We start from the raw sequence: 12,365 nt of genomic DNA, 5'->3' as shown, positions 1-12,365 counted from the left end.
TCATTAACATATAGAAGGGTCCAGAATACCGATCAAAATTGATATCATAGTGACCGTTTGTATGTTAAATTTGCCGTCTTATTAAATATGCACGCTCTCGATCAGTGATAGCGGACTTTATATTTGTAATTTTTCCTCCTACACGTACCAGTAGCTGGAATTTACGTTAATTGAATACTTCGGTACTCTTTCTTTGTAAAGCTTGTAAAGTTGTTCATACCCAAGTGAGCACAGTAATTATGTGGCTGATGGAGACTCGAATAGTCAGAAGAAAAGGGTCTGCAGTCTTACATACATTGTAGGGCACCTTTTACCAATTTCAGCCAGTTTAGTGTTTTAAGCCGTTGTCTACAGTCACGTACGTTAAATAAAAGGTTTAGAGTATTTGAAATACCGGCGAAGTGCCTAAGATAACAAAAAATGGTTCAAATGGCTCTGAGCAGTATGGGACTTAACATCTGAGGTCATCAGTCCCAAGAAATTAGAACTACTTAAACGTAACTAACCTAAGGACATCACACACATCCATGCCCAAGGCAGGTTTCGAATCTGCGACCGTAGCGGTCGCGCGGTTCCAGACTGAAGCACCTAGAACCGCTCGGCCACACTGGCTGGCCCTAAGATAACACTGTCATTTATTAAACACATGCGAACATATTCTAAATAAACTCTTATGTAATGTTGATTATTTTGGCGAGTTTGTTTCTCATGTAATAATTATAAAACGATGATTAATGGATTGATCTACCTCTCTCCCTTCTTGATGCTTCGACGGGATACATGAAATTGCTATGTTAGTGTGAGCTGCTTTATGCCAATAATAGTACCATAAAAAGAATCTCGTTTTTCATTCGGGTAATGTGATCACCCGACTTACGTTCCAAATTTTAGTCGTTTCTGATGAACAGCTTTTGCCTCAGCAATTGTACTTGCTGATGCTTCATGGGGAAGTGTGGGCAGTTGGTCGGCATCTGCGACCATTCGTAATTTCAGTATTTGAAAATGAGAACCTGCTTTACTTATTAGTATTATTCGAAGCCTGATGTTTATATAGGTGACGCTATATAAGTTCCTTTACACATTTCATCGCGATATTAGTGCAGCCACATAGAGCAGCTGCTGTTCAATAACTCTGGCTTGGACTGAACTGAAACCTACAGCAGAAGATAACTCATTCAGAAAGTCAGTTATCGTAATATGGTCTACAAAGAAAGCTCTCTTCAAACGACAGGATTGTATATGTAGTTCAATGACTTAGAGGCAAAGATCCTACTAAATAACAATACCAGTTTTTACCAGCTAAAAGAATATAACTTCTCTTCTGGCAGTATTCTGCGAAAGCAATTTTGCCTATTTTTGCATTCCACTCATGTAAACTATGTATTAGGTAGGGGTCAGTTATAACAGATTAAATGTTCAGAAGTTGAGTATCACATATGAATCAAATTATGAGGCATTATTTACAATATACACAAAAATATGCTTTCAAAAAATTCATCATTTATGTAGAAATAGTTGGCATCTAATATTTTCTTCGGGTTCCTCTTAAACTGTATTTTACTAGCACTGAGACTGTTTATGAAAACCAACAACTACGCGTTCCAGAATAATGAATACCTCTATGGACCAAAGTGAGTGCATTTAACACTATTACACTACATGACGCTTGCTATATCTCCAGTGCTCGCATAAAAAAGCATGCAATTCACTGGCTCAAATGGGAATATTTCCAGCAATTTCCGACTCTGCATTACAGGCTACCATGTGAGTTCACGCTTTTGGGCAAACAAAAAGTCACTACTTAAACATAACTTCACTTTATTATCGCCGTGTTGTCACTCCAGGATTGCACCTAATGGAAGGACTGTATGTAATGCATGCCTAGTTCCTCGTAATCCAGGCTCCCTGCGTCACTGTCAAGATACAGAAAGTGGTTATGCTCCAATTACCATAAAAAAACAAGTTTCACAATCCTTCAGTTAAAATTTACGTGCTGTGGGGTCATGGACGATGTATAAAACTGGAAGCCGAATAATACATCGTATACATCAACCATAGCCTCTCAGCCCGGTCGTTCAAACTAAAGAGGACACCGGTCGTGAAAGCCTACATTGTGTGATTAAATGTCACACTTTCTGGCATTCTATGATAAATTATGATATGCTTAAATGCAAATCGAGTTCTTCTTAACGAAATACAGTCATTCTATCACAAATTTTCGACAATGTGTTGCTCATCCCTACCACTCCGTTTACAGTTCGTGACGGCTTGGAACATTCGGTGGAAACAACTGACATACGCAAATAATACCCTCCAGTTACCTTTAGAGTCTCCAGTTGGGCCGTATGCTGGAACTTAAATATAAGATTGTAACCATCTAGCTTTTTGTATAGTGGTCTTCTTTCTGGAACTGATTCGGAAGCGTAAGTAGTGACTGCTAAAAGATATTTTCCTTTGCGATAAATAAGATGGTAGCCAAGTGAGAGAACAACAAATCCTTTGAACGATTTTCTACAGCAAAGTTACAGACTAATATTACGTACCAATCGCTACTCCCTACTGCACAAATCACACAAGAACTATATGCCAAGGTTTAATAAAATGATATATTTTCAATGAACAAAAGCTGAGAGAGGCACATAATTTAAGTACCTGCAAAAACTAATGGATGTCATGGAAGTGGAAACAAAGAATGATGTAAATCAGTATAGAACGCGAAGTTTACCGCCACTGTTGTTTTATGGGAAGGAACATCGTTTAGCAACACGCAAGGAATATCAGAGCTGCCATCAAAAGGCAAACTTTTATACAGCTCCATGTCTGAATTAACTATATCGCAGATCGAATATCGCACAGTGGTGGGGTGTTATATTACACACAATGAAAAGGAGACAGATTAAATTCTGAATCGATTAACACGCATTTAATCTCATTTCACACTCAGAGGTCAGAAACTAGTGCAGGACAAAATGAAATCACTCGGAGAATTAACGACTAATCAATAATATTTCAGATTCTTTCCATTCCATTTACGGACCGAGGTTAGAAAGAAACGATTCTTTAAGTCCTCGCAGTTGTGAATTTTTGATTTTCTGTTTACATTCTTTTACCTGCATAAACAGATTCTAATTATTTGTGATGGCCTCCCTCCGTGAGAGCTCACTTTAGCATTTATCTATTACGGAATGTGTTACATATAATTAACAACCATTGCTTTCCTATTCATTTTAAACCTCCCAAACCCGCCTCGTTACATTTGCTGTAAGCACCTGACGGACATTGAATCCATCCAGGCTGCAACACAGGACAAAGACTGTAATTTGCAATGCTTTTCCTCGAATTCTTTCGGCTTTAATTAAAGTCTGTTTCACCTTTGCAGCAATTTAAGAAGACTGACATTTTTAAAATTACACTCAGATTAATTACATTCTCGTTCGCTGTGAAAAGCACATAAGAGGTATAACATTTTTAATTTGATGTGCAATGTTACGAATAATTAATATGTGTCTCTATATTACATGAGTCACAATTCGTTCTTCTGAGCAAACAAATTTAAAAAGTGACAATGGAAGTAAATTTCTGTTTATGCCTTTCCCTGAAAATTATGTTGCAGAAACTACACGCTTCCATAACCAAGATTGAAAACGAATCTTACTAGCATGGGTATGGAGGTAACTTGTTACATTCGTCGTTATAAGCATTTTTGTGAGAAGATACTTGACAAACAATTACTCATGGCTGCAAAATGCTGACACTAATTATTTAGACAAAAACGAAAAAAAAAGCTGAGAACAATACACGTCAGAGAGAATCTGTTTGTTTTTCGGAGAAGTGTAGGAACACACGAGGCAGCAGTGACTGTACGACTTATCTGAGGAGATAGAGCGTAGCCCAAACTAGCATTTGTAGGTTTGGAGAAACCTTTAACAATGTTGACTGCAATACACATTTTTACATACTGACAGTAGCATAGGTAAAATACACGCACAAATAAGTTATCAACCATCTGTACGGGAACCAGACTTAATCAGAAGGCTCGAACTACATGAAACAGAAGCAGTAGCTTAGGGAGAGACCGGGTGTTGTGTGTGGAGTTGACTGTTTGTCCTAATTACCCACTTATTCAGATGCTGATCAATTTCCATCACTTAATTCTGAACGACTACCTAAATCAGTCTCAACAGGCCAACACTAGTCTTTAGTCTACGTACGGCCCAAGTGGCTTTAAACTACTTCGACAAATGGTGAAAATAGTGGTAAGGCATTACCTGTACTCTTCATTCCGCTTGCTGTAGGTCAGTTCTCTCAGCATGAAAAATTCTTACGTAATGGCTGTTTGCGGTAAGTACTTCATTAAAAAGTACTTCATTAAAATTTAGTACACTCTCCTGGAATAGTACGTCACTTACTTTTACGTGACAAAAATATTACAGGTGCACCGTTTTCTCGCTAGCTGTTCATGTAGGTTTTTGTCACTAATAATATTTAGAGACCGTGTTCAAACTGTCGTATGATGATAACTGTTTTAGACATATGACTCTGTAGGCTTCCGCGGCAAGAGTCAGTCGACATAAAAGATTTCTGGGTATGGTACCGCGTAATGTTGACATGTCTCTGCAAACGTCGTTCGTTTACTTCAGTGCACAATGGGGAGCTGCTATCTTACGATTGTCTATGACGGTAAAAACAACCAGGTGTTTCATGACACATGGATGCAGCATCAGCCAAATAGGAGACCAGGTCTTCAGCAGCGTCTATCGGTGTCATGTACACTAGTAGTGTCATCTCTCTTCACGAAATGGAATCAACTGGAGTGATTTGAAGGAACGTGATAGCCATGGTAAGGTCCATCCCACCAATCCAACAGTTGGGCAAACTGTTGTCTAAACCTTCTCCGTCATCAACGGAAAGATGTTGGCCCTGTCATGTTGGAACCACGATCATTGCCTAGATTCTGGCAGGACTACCTCCAACATTCCATGTAGAAAGACATGGTAGTTTCATGGAGATTATTGGCGTATAAACTTGTTCCACTGTGGCGGGTGTGGGTTTCCTGTATTCGTGTTCTATGGCCTAAGAAGTTGATCGTGAGAAATATCAACCAACAAATTTGTTGTGAATCTCTCTTCATGGTGGAAAACATGAATTGCCTTAGGATTAGTACCAGAGTAACAGATATAGCTTTGGAATACGTGCGATCAAATAAGACATAAGGACTAGATAACATTGCTTTAGAAGTGATAATCAAACTACTATTCTAGTTCATGTGTAGAATCTATGAGACATAACGAAAGAATTTGGTCAAAAATCCTAAACTTAGCAAGGTCATATAAGTGAGAGAGATCCTAACGTTGCGATTGATAATGGACACAAGAATGAGGAAAAGTCAGGATACCTTCGTAAAATTTCAGGAAGTAGAAAAGAGTTCAACACTGTCTAATGGTCAAAGATGTTCGAAGCTCTAAGAAAAATACGAATACTCTATAGGGAAAAATGAGTGACTCTAGGCCTGCAATATGTACAAGAACTAAAGGGAATGGAAGACCAAGAACGTAGTTTCTGAGTAAAAATGGTGAGAGACTGTTGTCATCTTTAGTCCCCATTGTCCAATGTATAGCAAGAAGGCTCTGATTGATAGGTGCGGGCTAGGATTCACTACTGAGCGAGGATGTTGTGCAGCTGAACAAGGACCGATGATGGTTACAATGACTTCTTTGTTGAGGGTTGCTTGCACGCGTTAGTGGTTGGCGTGGAAAATATGATGACATCTCAACCAGTGGCGACTGTGCGACGGCATGTAACACTTAAGTCGATTAAAAGTAGGTTTATCTTATGTAACTGTGTATCTGCCCTGATCTATGGCAAGACAATTAGAGTTCTCTAACGTATATATGGAAAAAGCAAAAGAACGTGTTCAAATGGTAAATTATTATGATATGAATATGTTTAAAAAAGAAAATGTTTAAAGCTGGTTCATGCTTACGGCAGTTGTATATGTAACATGTAAACGCTGTAGGAACGTCCCTCCGCAACGGAAGTGGCATGGAGCGATGTAAAAGGTGGGGTTGGCGGTCTAACTGAGCGGCCCCTTTGTTTGAACAACAAGCAGTATGTGGCTAGCCTTAGCACGTTACACTGCGACGGTGCTAAGAGAAGCAATTGGAAGCTGCATTGTAAGGGATTGGCCTCGGATGTGGATCTGGCCATTATTTGATATTCACGACATCATGTAATGGCTCCAATATGTCGAAAATCCGGCGCCTAGAAGAGATTTTAAGAACATTCGTACATCAAGAGCCGTGAGTACAGTTAGTCGCCATGTCGCCTGCCACCAATCTTCGGCACTGTTTCACAAACTTCATACACTCAGTTATGTAATGTATATGTGCATAGACTAGTTAATATTTGTATTGTTTCAATAATAATTACATAAAAAAAGTTCGTGTCCGGAACTATATTTTCAATCCTGATCACGAATCTACGCAGGGTCCTCACCTAAATGCTCCAAAAACCGAGTACCCTGATTTACTCGTAAATGAACTATTCTAGCATTCATGTCTTTAAAAACGATTTTTTGTGTAAAGTAAAAGCAGTAGTAAAATTTAAAGTTAAAACCTCAAAAGTGAAGTTGGATAGGCTTTTGTTACAGTATCCTTAGTTTACTATAAGATAAAGATTTGTAGGATTACAGTGCAAGATTGTGTAAATATTATTGCAAAGAATACCTGCTTCACAGGCAATTAAAGTTTAAGTACATACAAATCTTGAATGAACAGATTTACGATAGTATTGCTAGAAAAAAAAATTATGCACTGTTTTAATGAAGGTGTATTTTTGGCACCCATCATGAGAGGTTCTATATTAGAATTTAATTAAACCCAGTATTGTATTTTATCGTCTTGCAAAGTAATTTATGAACTACTCCAAGTGAAGTGAATGATTAGCTTTTAGAGTTAGTCCTTACCACTGTAACTATCAAAGAGCTTTAACTAGGGAAACTGTACTAGATCATGGGTCCCCATCATATTCTACACCTATTAGGAAAAAATTTAACTATTACTGTTGCTAAGGAAAACTGCTATATGTAGAGGAACTTAAACAATGTATTTACGATGATATTCATTGTTAATTGTGTTTTTCATGTCAGTCAGGATAGAAGCCCCTCATGTCCAAATTTAGTTCTGCACTTCATGCAGTGACATTTCAGTATCTGATTAAGTGAGTAGCTGTCATTAGTATGATCTTGGTGAAACTTTGCTCCCCATAATTTTCTGGTGTGTATGTTACTGGTAACTGCTGCTACACACAATACAGAGAGCACGGCGTCAGTTTGTATCCTGCTTACTTTTCAAAGTGAAGTCTTAACAAAATTAACTTCAACAACCATTATTCAATTTTCTCAACTATATACACTCCTGGAAATTGAAATAAGAACACCGTGAATTCATTGTCCCAGGAAGGGGAAACTTTATTTACACATTCCTGGGGTCAGATACATCACATGATCACACTGACAGAACCACAGGCACATAGACACAGGCAACAGAGCATGCACAATGTCGGCACTAGTACAGTGTATATCCACCTTTCGCAGCAATGCAGGCTGCTATTCTCCCATGGAGACGATCGTAGAGATGCTGGATGTAGTCCTGTGGAACGGCTTGCCATGCCACTTCCACCTGGCGCCTCAGTTGGACCAGCGTTCGTGCTGGACGTGCAGACCGCGTGAGACGACGCTTCATCCGGTCCCAAACATGCTCAATGGGGGACAGATCCGGAGATCTTGCTGGCCAGGGTAGTTGACTTACACCTTCTAGAGCACGTTGGGTGGCACGGGATACATGCGGACGTGCATTGTCCTGTTGGAACAGCAAGTTCCCTTGCCGGTCTAGGAATGGTAGAACGATGGGTTCGATGACGGTTTGGATGTACCGTGCACTATTCAGTGTCCCCTCGACGATCACCAGTGGTGTACGGCCAGTGTAGGAGATCGCTCCCCACACCATGATGCCGGGTGTTGGCCCTATGTGCCTCGGTCGTATTCAGTCCTGATTGTGGCACTCACCTGCACGGCGCCAAACACGCATACGACCATCATTGGCACCAAGGCAGAAGCGACTCTCATCGCTGAAGACGACACGTCTCCATTCGTCCCTCCATTCACGCCTGTCGCGACACCACTGGAGGCGGGCTGCACGATGTTGTGGCGTGAGCGGAAGACGGCCTAACGGTGTGCGGGACCGTAGCCCAGCTTCATGGAGACGGTTGCGAATGGTCCTCGCCGATACCCCAGGAGCAACAGTGTCCCTAATTTGCTGGGAAGTGGCGGTGCGGTCCCCTACGGCACTGCGTAGGATCCTACGGCCTTGGCGTGCATCCGTGCGTCGCTGCGATCCGGTCCCAGGTCGACGGGCACGTGCACCTTCCGCCGACCACTGGCGACAACATCGACGTACTGTGGAGACCTCACGCCCCACGTGTTGAGCAATTCGGCGGTACGTCCACCCGGCCTCCCGCATGCCCAAGTCCGTCAGCTGCACATACGGTTCACGTCCACGCTGTCGCGGCATGCTACCAGTGTTAAAGACTGTGATGGAGCTCCGCATGCCACGGCAAACTGGCCGACACAGACGGCGGCGGTGCACAAATGCTGCGCAGCTAGCGCCATTCGACGGCCAACACCGCGGTTCCTGGTGTGTCCGCTGTGCCGTGCGTGTGATCATTGCATGTACAGCCCTCTCGCAGTGTCCGGAGCAAGTATGGTGGGTCTGACACACCGGTGTCAATGTGTTCTTTTTTCCATTTCCAGGAGTGTAGTTCTAAATTAATTGGGCTGGAGATCGTTCATTTTTTCATTCATTTATGATTTTACTACTCTCGAAACCTCCCAAAATCAAAGCCCGTTTGGTTTTTCCGTCATATCACCGAAATTGAAATTATAGTCCGATACCCTTGTACATAGACACACGCACGGTCACAGTTCAAATTCCTCTCAGAAGGAAACATTAGCGTGTTTCGCGTCACATTCGAGTGTTATATGTGCCTTTCCCGTGACAGGACTAAAGTTTCAGTTATTATGGAAAAGCGTTAGTGTTATACGTGTCTTTTCCCATGACAGGCCTAAAGGTTCATTTATTAGGGAAGAGCGTTCTGCGGTTAGTTGTTGATACTGCGTTGCCAGGTTCCAGCGTTTCCTGGCTGCAGCGACTTTGGCTGTCGGCTGCATTTATGGAGACGTAGCGCTTCGTCACGATTCCAGTCTCGGAGGCTTCTGTCGGTGTGGCGATGATGGCTGGATCCTCCCGTAGCACTCTCCCGGATTATGGTCAAGTGCGGGGCTGCCCCTGGTACCCAGAGGCATCGGCGACAGGTAGCGTTTCGCGTCGCAGCTGAGGTAGAAGACCATGTGTCATTGGCATGGCGTCCGCCCCGATAGCTGAGTGGTCAGCACGACGAAATGCCATGCAAAGGGGTTCGGGATCGATTCCCGATTGGGTAGGAGATTTTCTCCGATCACAGACTGGGTGTCGTGTTTTCCTCATCATCGTCAGCTCATACCCATCCACACGCAAGTCGACAAAGTAGCGTCAACTAAAAAGACTTGGACCAGGCGACCGGTCTAACCGACGGGAGGCCTTAGCCGCACGACTTTTCATTGGCATGGGTTAGAGTAACACATGCTCGACTTGCCACTGAGCCATGTGTGGCGGACTGCCGACCTACTAGGCCACGTAAATCCCTCTGTGCCCATTTCATCCAGGCCTGGGCTGCCACTCTCACTCCATAAGCTACAATTGTCACGAAATTTCATATAACCTACGTAATTTTGTAAGGTAATCAAAGGCAGGAAGAGCTATTTTTTTAGAGCAAAAGCAGTCAAAGTACTTTCATATTCCGATGCAAGGGATTTACTGAAATACACTTTCAAAAATATATCAATTTCAGATTTAACTACCTCATAAAATCGTGTTTGTGTAACATTCTCAAGAAGTAAGACGCAAGAAGTGGGGATCAGGAAGCTCAGTTTCTAGGGTTCCGTTCCTCAATCGGTAAAATCGGACTCCTTATATGATCACTACGTTGTCCATCTGTCTGTCTGCTGTGCAACTGTTAGGAACCATTGTTTTCAGGAATGGGTAGATGTATAAAGTTCAATTTTATGTCAGTCAGATACTAAGGTCTACGGCCAATAGGCGATGTAAAAAATCGAAGCTTCTGCATCAGTGCAATCAAAACATACATCTATTTATGTCAAATATTGTGTTATATTGCCAGTATTGACATTGGTAACAGGCAAAAACCGTCTAAATGCCCAATTACTGGGATGGATGAACTGCCTGTATAAGGTAATTTGTGCAGAACCCTAAATGCACGAGTCCTACCCACACGTATCATGATTTTTTGTTGCAGGAACAATAAGGAAATCGGCAGACTGTGTGCCAATTAGCCATGCTGTCCAGCACAGCTAGATGCACCAACATACAGTATAAGGGTGCGCACAGAAAGAAATCAGGTTACCTGGACAGGGGAACACAAAGTGAGGTAGCCTGCCCTAGTGTGGAAAAGCATCCCTTGTTATCTAATGAGGCAGCACACAATGGCAGCTGGGTGGTGACGTCGGCCGGCGATGCCCTGGACTTTCCGGTGAGCCTTTAAACAAAGTGAACAACACATTCCCTGCCCACTTTCAGTGTGCCGGCTGGCAATGCGCTGCACTGATAGCATTCAAGTGCACGCCCTGCCTTTCCCATGACAGGAGACTATTCACCAAAAGAATTGAATTCTACGTTACGTAAAGCTTTACATCTCAGTTCCATGCTAAAGTGTCTATCATTTCGCTAATGGATGTACATATGGTGATAGTCTCATTAAAGTACAACTCTGCACGAAATTCTAATGAAGTTTGCAATCAAGAATGGGGGTCGGTACGATTCTGTGTCTGTTTCATATCACATCACATTTTGCTACAGTGAAATCTAGCTAAGATACTGAATTTTTCTTTACACTTGGGATTAGGTCTCTATCTGCCCCCAATTTCGAGAAAATGGAATTTATGTAGCATGTACACTTCTGATCACATGCGCACAGGAATGAAATATTTATAGCATACCTCTTATTTCCTGAACCGTTCGACATATTGATATGAGATTTCGACGGTTGGTATCATGCAGAGAGTAGAGTACTGTGCTGTATGATTAATATATGTAACTTTCTTATCTACTGCGGTATAGTATTAACTATGGTTTGTATTTTATTGTTTCAATACAGTACAGTAATTTTTACGTCTTCAACGTCTACAACTGGGTAATATGGAAATAAATGTAACATTTCTTATCTCATAGTACATCGGACCGACACAATGAGATTTTACATAATAAATTAACCACCCTGGTCGCCTACTGCTTGTTTAATAATACACTGTTCCCCCCCCCCCCCCCCCCATGAACGATGGACCTTGCCGTTGGTGGAGAGGCTAGCGTGCCTCAGCGATACAGATGACCGTACCGTGGGTACAACCACAACTGAGGGGTATCGGTTGAGAGGCCAGACAAACGTATTGTTCCTGAAGAGGGGCAGCAGCCTTTTCAGTAGTTGCAGGGGCAACAGTCTGGATGACTGACTGATCTGGCCTTGTAAGAATAACCAAAACGGCCTTGCTGTGCTGGTACTGCGAACAGCTGAAAGCAAGGGAAACTATGGCCGTAATCTTTCCTCAGGGCATGCAGCTTTACTGTATGGTTAAATGATGATGGCGTCCTCTTGGGTAAAATATTCCGGTGGTAAAATAGTCCCCCATTCGGATCTCCAGGCGGGGACTACTCAAGAGGACGTTGTTATCAGGAGAAAGGAAACTGGCGTTCTACGGATCGGAGCGTGGATTGTCAGATCCCTTAATCGAGCAGGTAGGTTAGAAAATTTGAAAAGGGAAATGGATAGGTTAAAGTTAGATATAGTGGGAATTAGTGAAGTTCGGTCGCAGGAGGAACAAGACTTTTGGTCAGGTGAATACAGGGTTATAAGTACAAAATCAAATAGGGGTAATGCAGTGATAGGTATAATAATGGATAAAAAAATAGGCGTGCGGGTAAGCTACTAAAAACAACATAGTGAACGCATTATTGTGGCCAAGATAGACTCGAAGCCCACGCCTACTACAGTAGTACAAGTTTAAATGCCAACTAGCTCTGCAGATGATGAAGAAATTGATGAAATGTATGATGAGATAAAAGAAATTATTCAGATAGTGAAGGGAGACTAAAATTTAATAGTCATGGGTGACTGGAATTCGAGTGTAGGAAAAGGGAGAGAAGGAAATCTTGTGGATTGGCAAGACGGCCAACCCACTATGAGAGGAAGCCGAAAGG

This window comes from Schistocerca cancellata, chromosome 1 (assembly GCF_023864275.1).
Source record: "Schistocerca cancellata isolate TAMUIC-IGC-003103 chromosome 1, iqSchCanc2.1, whole genome shotgun sequence".
NCBI classification, from domain to species: Eukaryota; Metazoa; Arthropoda; class Insecta; order Orthoptera; family Acrididae; genus Schistocerca; species Schistocerca cancellata.
The sequence above is the reverse complement of the archived record's forward strand: the minus strand, read 5'-3'. Positions refer to the sequence as shown.